Raw genomic sequence first — 9,105 nt, 5'->3', positions numbered from 1 at the left:
TTTCCATGTTAGAGCTCATTTTAGTTTTGTCAGTATGTACTGTACTTCCTCAATTCACCGCCAGTTGGCCCAATTGAAGGAAGGTAACGTTGACTTCAGTGCTTGTGTTGACATGTGACTCATTGCTCTAAAGTACTAGCATCAAGCACATCAGTACGTAGCATCAACAGTTTAGTGTTCATCACAAATGTGGTTTTGCAGTCAGTGCAATGTTTACAAATGCGGAATTGGCAGGTGCCCATTTGATGTATGGATTAGCACGGGGCAATAGCCGTGGCACGGTACATTTATATTGAGACAGATTTCCAAAACGAAGGTGTCCCGACAGGAAGACGTTCGAAGCAATTGATCGGCGTCATAGGGAGCACGAAACATTCCAGCCTACGACTCGTGACTGGGGAAGACCTAGAACGGCGAGGACACCTGCAATGGATGAGGCAATTCTTCGTGCAGTTGACAATAACCCTAATGTTGTGCTGTACAAGGTAATGTTGACCACGTCACTGTATGGAGAGTGCTACGGGAGAACCAGTTGTTTCCGTACCATGTACAGCGTGTGCAGGCACTATCAGTAGCTGATTGGCCTCCACGGGTACACTTCTGCGAATGGTTCATCCAACAATGTGTCAATCCTCATTTCAGTGCAAATGTTCTCTTTACGGATGAGGCTTCATTCCAACGTGATCAAATTGTAAATTTTCACAATCAACATGTGTGGGCTGATGCAATTGTGCAATCACGTCATCAACACAGATTTTCTGTGAACGCTTTGGCAGGCATTGTTGGTGATGTCTTGATTGGGCCCCATGTTCTTCCACCTACGCTCAATGGAGCACGTTATCATGATTTCATGCGGGATACTCTACCTGTGCTGCTAGAACATGTGCCTTTACAAGTATGACACAACATGTGGTTCATGCATGATGGAGCTTCTGCACATTTCAGTCGAAGTGTTCGTATGCTTCTCAACAACAGATTCGGTGACCGATGGATTGGTAGAGGCGGACCAATTTCATGGCCTCCACGCTCTCCTGACCTCAACCCTCTTGACTTTCATTTACAGGGGCACTTGAAAGCTCTTGTCTACACAACCCTGGTACCAAATGTAGAGACTCTTCATGCTCGTATTGTGGACGGCTGTGATACAATACGCCATTCTCCAGGGCTGCATCAGCGCATCAGGGATTCCATGGGATGGAGGGTGGACGCATGTATCCTCACTAACGGAGGACATTTTGAACATTTCCTGTAACAAAGTGTTTAAAGTCATGCTGGTACATTCTGTTGCTGTGTGTTTCCATTCCATGATTGATGTGATTTGAAGAGAAGTGATAAAATGAGCTGTAACATGGAAAGTAACCGTTTCCGGACACATGTCCACATAACATATTTTCTTTGTGTGAGGAATGTTTCCTGAAAGTTTGGCCGTACCTTTTTGTAACACCCTGTATAAATTATTTAGTTGCCACATGTAAACTTTTGGGTCACTTCAGTTTTAAATTACTACACTCAAACACTCACAATATAGGACAACAGTGTAGTATGTGACTTATCCTTCATCTGTGCATAGATTATAATAAATAAGACTTGATCTGGCCATAAACTGTAGGTTATTTAATATCAAAGTGCAATTAAAATGTTTTGGTCTGTGAACCTGCTGTGGGAATCATCATTTGAAATACCCTGCTTTCACCATGTGATGGAGGTGCATCTACTGGAGGTATATTAATACAGACAAATAGTGTAATGTTACATGGAGTCTGAATTTAATTTTTGTACCTGCATTGGTTTTGCCTCTTTTGTATAATAAAATCGAGTAATCTAATATGTACACTAATATATGATCTCCTTTATAATGCCAGAATTTTCATCAAAGAATTCATTTTCCTGGTTATTTGTAAACTGTTCTCCATTGCCATTTCATCCATCTGTTGATCCACTTTTCCATTTAAGGTGCAGTAACTGAAAGCTGTACTATTTCCAACATTTCCTCTAGTTCAGTCACTTCTATTGTTATTTTTTGAATGTGAGGAGATTGTTGTTGATAATTTATATCATTTCTTTCATGGGGATACTTGTATACAAACTGCTAATGTTCACTGGCACTAGTGATACATGCTTAAGTATACCTTTGATTTCTACATCTACATCTACATCTACATCTATGTGGTTACGCTGCTATTCACAATCAAGTGCCTGGCAGAGGGTTCAATAAAACCACCTTCAAGCTGTCTCTCTACCATTCCACTCTCGAACGGCATGTGGGAAAAATGAGCACTTAAATTTTTATGTGTGAGCCCTGATTTCTGTTATTTTATCATGATGATCATTTCTCCCTGTGTAGGTGGGTGCCAAAAAAGTGTTTTTGCAATCAGAGGAGAAAACTAGTGATTGAAATTTCATGAGAAGATCCCGTCGCAATGAAAAATGCATTTTTTTTAATGATTGCCACTCCAATTCACGTATCATGTCGGCAGCACTATCTCCCCTATTTCACAATAGTACAAAACGAGCTGCCCTTCTTTGTACTTTTTTGATGTCATCCATCAGTTCCACCTAATGCGGATCCCACACCGCACAGCAATACTACGGAATAGGGTGAACAAGCATGGTGTAAGCAGTCTCTTTAGTAGACCTGATGCACCTTCTAAGTGTTCTGCCAATGAATCACAGTCTTTGGTTTGCTCTACTCACAATATTATCTATGTGATCATTAAAATTTAGGTTATTTGTAGTTGTAATCCCTAAGTATTTAGTTGAATTTACAGCCTTCAGATTTGTATGACTTATCGCATAATCAAAATTTAGCTGATTTCTTCTAGTAATCATGCGAATAACTTCACACTTTTCCTTATTCAGGGTCAATTGCCACTTTTTGCACCATACAGATATCTTATCTAAATCATTTTGCAAGTAGTTTTGATCATCTGATGACTTTACAAGACGGTAAATGACAGCATCATGTGCATACAATCTAATATGGCTACTCAGATTGTCTCCTATGTCATTAATATGGATCAGGAACAATAGAGGGCCTATAACACTTCCTTGGGGAATGCCGGATATTACTTCTGTTTTACTCGATGACTTTCCATCTATTACTCCGAACTGTGACCTTTCTGACAGGAAATCACAAATCCAGTTGCACAACTGAGGCAATACTCCGTAAGCACACAGTTTGGTTAGAAGATGCTTGTGAGGAACAGTGTTGAAAGCCTTCTGGAAATCTAAAAATATGGAATCAATTTGACATTCCCTGTTGATAGCACTTATTACACCATGAGTATAAAGAGCTAGTTGTGTTTCACAAGAACGATATTTTCTGAAACCGTGCTATGTGTTTTCTTTGAGGTACTTCATAATGTTAGAATACAGTATAAGTTCCAAAACCCTACTGCAAATTGACGTTAGTGATATAGGCCTGTAATTCAGTGGATAACTCCTACTTCCCTTTTTGGGTATTGGTGTGACTTGAGCAATTTTCCAGTCTTTAGGTACGGATCTTTCTAAGAGCGAGTGGTTTTTCTCAGCAAATTCATAATTGTACACAATATTAAAAGACCAGCTGATATGCATGCATGTGAGAATGTGCATGCCACCCCCCCCCCCCCCCCCCCACACCATCTCTTTCTCTCTCTCTTCTCCCTCCAGTTTTTTAGTCAATTCTGTATTTATTATGAGGCAACAGATGTTATTCACAATTGGAGGTATAGGCTGCTTTATTTGTGAGCATAATTTAGGGATTCACTGAGCCATAACTTTGTGTTTGAAATTCTCATGTGTGAAGAGAGACAAGCTGTTATTCGTTTTTTCCCTAACACCTCTCTGAATTTCCTGGTAGGATCATTCTTGACCTCTATTATTCCAATAGCTGTACCAGGCCATATTTTGCTGTGACTCAGTCTGCTTAAATGGAAAATAAAGAAAAGAGAAAATGCACATTTCTAATGTATATGGGAATTGGATATACATCCTTCTCTCCTATCTCTGTCAACTCCTCCTCCTTCAGCCCGCTTTCTATCCATCACCTCCTTCCCCATTTCTCTGTCGATCTTCATCTTCTCCCCCTCCCCTTCCCTCCATCTTTTTCTGCCCCCTCTTTCTGTCCATTTTGCATATCCTGGTTTCTATGTCCATTTCATCCCACCCCACTGCTCATCCCCTCTTGCCCCCCCCCCCTCTCTCTCTCTCTCTCTGTGTCTCTCTCTCTCTCTGTCTCTCTCTCTCTCTCTCTCTCTCTCTCTCTCTCTCTTTCTGACCTTGAGCCTTGTTTCTAGATGCTACAAATTCAGATTTTTGTTGTGGTATTCCAGTCATAAACCAATAACCCCTAAACACAACTTTCCTGTAGCGGAGATGTTGAGTTGTAGACAGACACCATAAAAAGAGTACTAAACACATACGCTTTTGGACAGAAGGCCTTCGTCTGAAATAGACAATATACACACACATTCATGCAAACAAAGCACACATGACCACTGTCTCTGGCTGCTAAGGCCAGACTGTGAGCAACTTCACATGATGGAAGAAACAATCTGGGTGGAAGGGGTAAAGAGGAGATGGGAAAGGTAGGGGGAGGAAGCAGGATACGGGGAACACTAAAGTACTGTTTGTGGGAGCATGGAGGGAGGAGGTGCAGAGAGGATAGGGAAGCTAGGTGCAGCTGGGAGGTCAGATGGAGGGTGATGGGAGAGGAAAAGGAGAGAAGTAACAAGGCTATGAGTGTGCTTGTGGAATAGACGGCTGTGGAGTGGGTACAGGGTAGGAGATATGTGGGTGAAGGACAATGACTTTAACAAGGATTGAGACCAGGAGGATTACAAAAACATAGGATGTCTTACAGGGAGACTTCCCACGTGTGCAGTTCAGAAAAGGTGATGTTGGTAGGAAGGATCCATGTGGCACAGGCTGCGAAGAAGTCATAAAAATGAAGAACATTGTGTTGGGCAGTGTGCTCAGCAACAGGGTGGACAGACAGTTTGTTGGTTGTCATGTGCATGTGGAATGAAGGATAGTGGTTGCAAATTAGCTTGTAGATTGAGCCCTACCTTGGATGGTATAGATGATACTTGTAACCATACTGGAGTAGGTGTTGCTGGAAGAATGTATGGGACAGGTCTTGCATCTAGGTCTGTTACAGGGATACATGCCATGAGGCAAGGGGTTGGGAGCAGGGGTTGTGTGGTAATGGACAAGGATATTGTGTAGGTTTGGTGGGTGGAGGAATACCACTGTTGGTGGGGTAGGGAGGATAGTGGGTAGGACATTCCTCATTTCAGGCATGATGAGAGATAGTCCAGTCCTAGGTGCTACTGAGTTACGAGTGAAATGATTCCCTATGGCCACACAGGGGGATTTTTGGAGGTGGTGGGTGACTAAATAGATGAGGTACGGGAGATTTGTTTCTGTACACAATTGGGAGAGTAATTATGGTCTGTGAAGGCCTCAGTGAAATCCCTGCTGTATTTTGAGAGGAAGTGCATGTCACTACAGATGTGATAGCCATGGGTGGCTAGGCTGTGTTGAAGTGATTTTTGGTATGGAATGGGCTTTAGCTACTGAAGTGGAGATATTGCTGGTTGTTGGTAGGTTTGATATAGATGGAGGTACTGATGTAGATGAGGTACGGGAGATTTGTTTCTGTACACAATTGGGAGAGTAATTATGGTCTGTGAAGGCCTCAGTGAGATCTCTGCTGTATTTTGAGAGGAAGTGCATGTCACTACAGATGTGATGGCCATGGGTGGCTAGGCTGTGTTGAAGTGATTTTTGGTATGGAATGGGTTGTAGCTACTGAAGTGGAGATATTGCTGGTTGTTGGTAGGTTTGATATAGATGGAGGTACTGATGTAGATGAGGTACGGGAGATTTGTTTCTGTACACAATTGAGGTGGAGGTCAACATCGAGGAAGGTGGCTTGTTGGGTTGAGAATGATCCAGTGAAGTGAATGGGGTATAAGGTGTTGAGTTTCTGGAGGAATGTGGATAGGGTGTCCTCACTCTCAATCCAGATCATAAAGATATCATCAACTGAGGGGAAGGGTTTGGAATTCTGGGTGGTTAGGAAGGAATCCTCTGGATGGCCCATGAATAGGTCAGCATAGGATCATGCCATGCAAGTGCCCATTGCCATATGCTGGATTTGTTTGTAGGTGATGCCTTCAAAGGGAAATTAATGGTGGGTGAGGATGCAGTTGGTCATGGTGACAAGAAAGAAGGTTATACGTTTGGCACCTGCAGCACAATGGGAAAGGTAGTGTTCAATAGAGATTAGGCACTGGGCATTAGGGATGTTAGTGTACGTGGAGGTGGTATTAATAGTGCTGAGCAAGGCACTGTATGGTAAAGGAACGGGGGCTGTGGGCAGTTGGTGGAGAAATGGTTGGTATCTTTTATCTAGGTGGGTGATAGGCTGAAGGTGTTGGTCTACGAGAGCAGAGAGTCTCTCAGTGGGAACACAGTAACTGGCCACAATGGGGTATCTTGGGTTTATAGACTTTAGGAAGCATGTTAACAGGAGGTGATTTGGGTGCAGTGTTGGTGGTGACTCAGGCAGGGTTTTACATTGGTCTTAGGTTGAATCTGATTGGTAGGGTTGTTGGCTAAAAACTGTTTCCATTGCAGGGTTGGGGAGAAGGAGACCAATCAGACACAACATATGATCTAACCTCCCAACTGCACCTAGCTGTCCTACCCTCTTGCCACCCCATCCCTGCATGCAGCACTTTACCATCCCCCACCCTATTCCACCTGCCCCCCTTCTGCCTTAGCCCCTCATCACCCAGCCTGCTTCCCCCATCATGCACAGTTGCTTACAGCCTGGCCACAGCATCCAGAGACAGTGGTCATGTATGTGTGAGCAGCATTTGTGTGAATGGGTGTGTGTATGTTGTCTATTTCAGAAGAAGGTCTTCTAGCCAAAATTTTACATGTCTCGTAATCTTTTTGTAGTCAAAATTTCAATCAATTGGTCAGAACTTTCAGAGATACACAATATTGAAGAAACAAACATTATTTTTATTTATATAGGTTATCAATAAAAGTTTGAAACTCAATTCAGGGTGTACATGTACTTTCAGAACAAAACAGTGTTTCAGGTACGTACACCAACTTTAAAGCACTCCATCACAAATATTGAACAGAATTTGGTCACCCTAACAGAGCTCAAAAGGAATGATTCCTTAATGTGTTGGAAGAACTTCAGATTTACAGTCACAAAAAACTGGATCCCAATCTAATTTTGAGTGAGCATAGTGAATTCCATCACAGTGTCTGTTTTAACATTTATAGAAACTTAAATAAGTTGGCAACTGTTGCATGTGGTTGTTCAAGATGGTTGGTGAGAGTGAGTGTGCAGTTGAACAAATGCAACACATGTGCCGTGCCTCAAATTGGTGAAGGGACACTTCTGTACTGCCCTCTGCTCAAGGCAGCAGTTAGCAGATGACTGTTCAGCTTGCTGCACAACACCAAAGCAGCGACAATGAGAGGGGGCATGCTGCGATGGAGACAAGCCCTGCAGTAGTGCTGCCATCTAACATTCAAATTACACATTTCTGTGATGGTTTTATAATGTTTTTCCTTGTGACAAACCACAATGAAAACAATTATATGTAACTAGCTCTTACCTGCACTACTCTTGCATATCAGTAGTTTTGTAATGATGGGTGATGGTAGAGTAAATTTTATAGCACTGATATGTGTAGTGGTAGCTTCCCTCACTTGTCTGCTTGTTTGAGTGATCATACGTCATGATGTGCCCCTCCCACCCCGTGCCCTAATGCACGCTGGCATGGCTTGCATAGTGTCACTACTGAGTGGTGTGGTCAGAAATGCTCATCTGTGTATCATGCTGTTTGAGCAGCTGTGTGTTATACAACATGTACACTATACAACAAATTCAATAATTTTTAACATGGTTTGTGTTCCCTGATGTACAAGTCATTCCATCCCTTACTCCACTCTCTTAGGGACCAAAGTTTAGTAAGTATCCTATGTGCTTCATTAAAGTCTTAAAGTCATTTCAGCAATTCAATCATGAGAGTGTAGCAAACAGTTACTTCCGCATTTGTAGTACTAACATGGATTCAGTTTGGAAATGTTTTCGTTAATATGTGACAAATGCATCAGACACCAACTGTTTGTAGTTGCCTTTTAGAGTATCAACATGGGTTCTGCCAGAGCACTATCTTATCGTGTGACATATCATGTAAATTTTGTTTAAGTTGGATGGGTTACTCTCATAAACAATACAGTCAGATAAATTCTGATAAATTTTATGGTAGATGATGTGGTGTAATAGCACCATAGTATGTCATAGAGCATACGTGGATTACTTATTTTATTTTTACCTACAGATTTGAGGATGGTTCAGATGAATCAAAACCAGTCATTTTAAATGGAAAAATTAAAAGCAATCCAGGAGGACAGCAACAAAATTTCTTTTACAATATCTGCTTCCGGATCTTCTCTGAGGATATTATGTCAATTTTTCTCAGACTGTTATTAAATAACTAATATCAAGCTTGTCACCCCCCCCCCCCCCCCCACACACACACACATACACAGGACACAGCTGATATGGAAAATGCTGCTTTTACTATCAGTTGTCCTGGAAATGGGAGTAAATTCAGATTATCAGCAGTTGCCAGTATCAAAATCACAAACTAAGTGCTTAATGACATACCTAAATTTATAAAGTTCAATGTGTTCCACTTGACAAAGGTATGAAGGTGAAATACAAATACTCAGTCACTGATGTGGAAATTGGCAAAGTTGTTGAAGAAAAAATACTGCTTAACTGTCACTTTACTGCTTAAGTACAAAAATGCATGAAATCACAGCACTTGGTTGTTGCTTGTTGTGTACACCTCTCTCAGCAAACAATTATTGAGAGATGGCTTCAGTGGATGAAAACTGACAGCATTTCACAAATCGACCTTTTCACCAAGAAAGAAATTGTTGTGCAGTTGAAAGATGCATATAAAAGAGATGATTTGTTTTAGGATGTGATTGATAGTTACCAGCAACTGTAGCCATCAACCAATCCTCTGCATGTTCTTTCTGCATTTCACTAATCTTCTGGCATTGCAACCTTCTTATAGA

The sequence above is a fragment of the Schistocerca nitens genome, chromosome 9 (genome assembly GCF_023898315.1).
Source record: "Schistocerca nitens isolate TAMUIC-IGC-003100 chromosome 9, iqSchNite1.1, whole genome shotgun sequence".
NCBI lineage: Eukaryota > Metazoa > Arthropoda > Insecta > Orthoptera > Acrididae > Schistocerca > Schistocerca nitens.
This window is presented reverse-complemented; position numbering follows the sequence as displayed.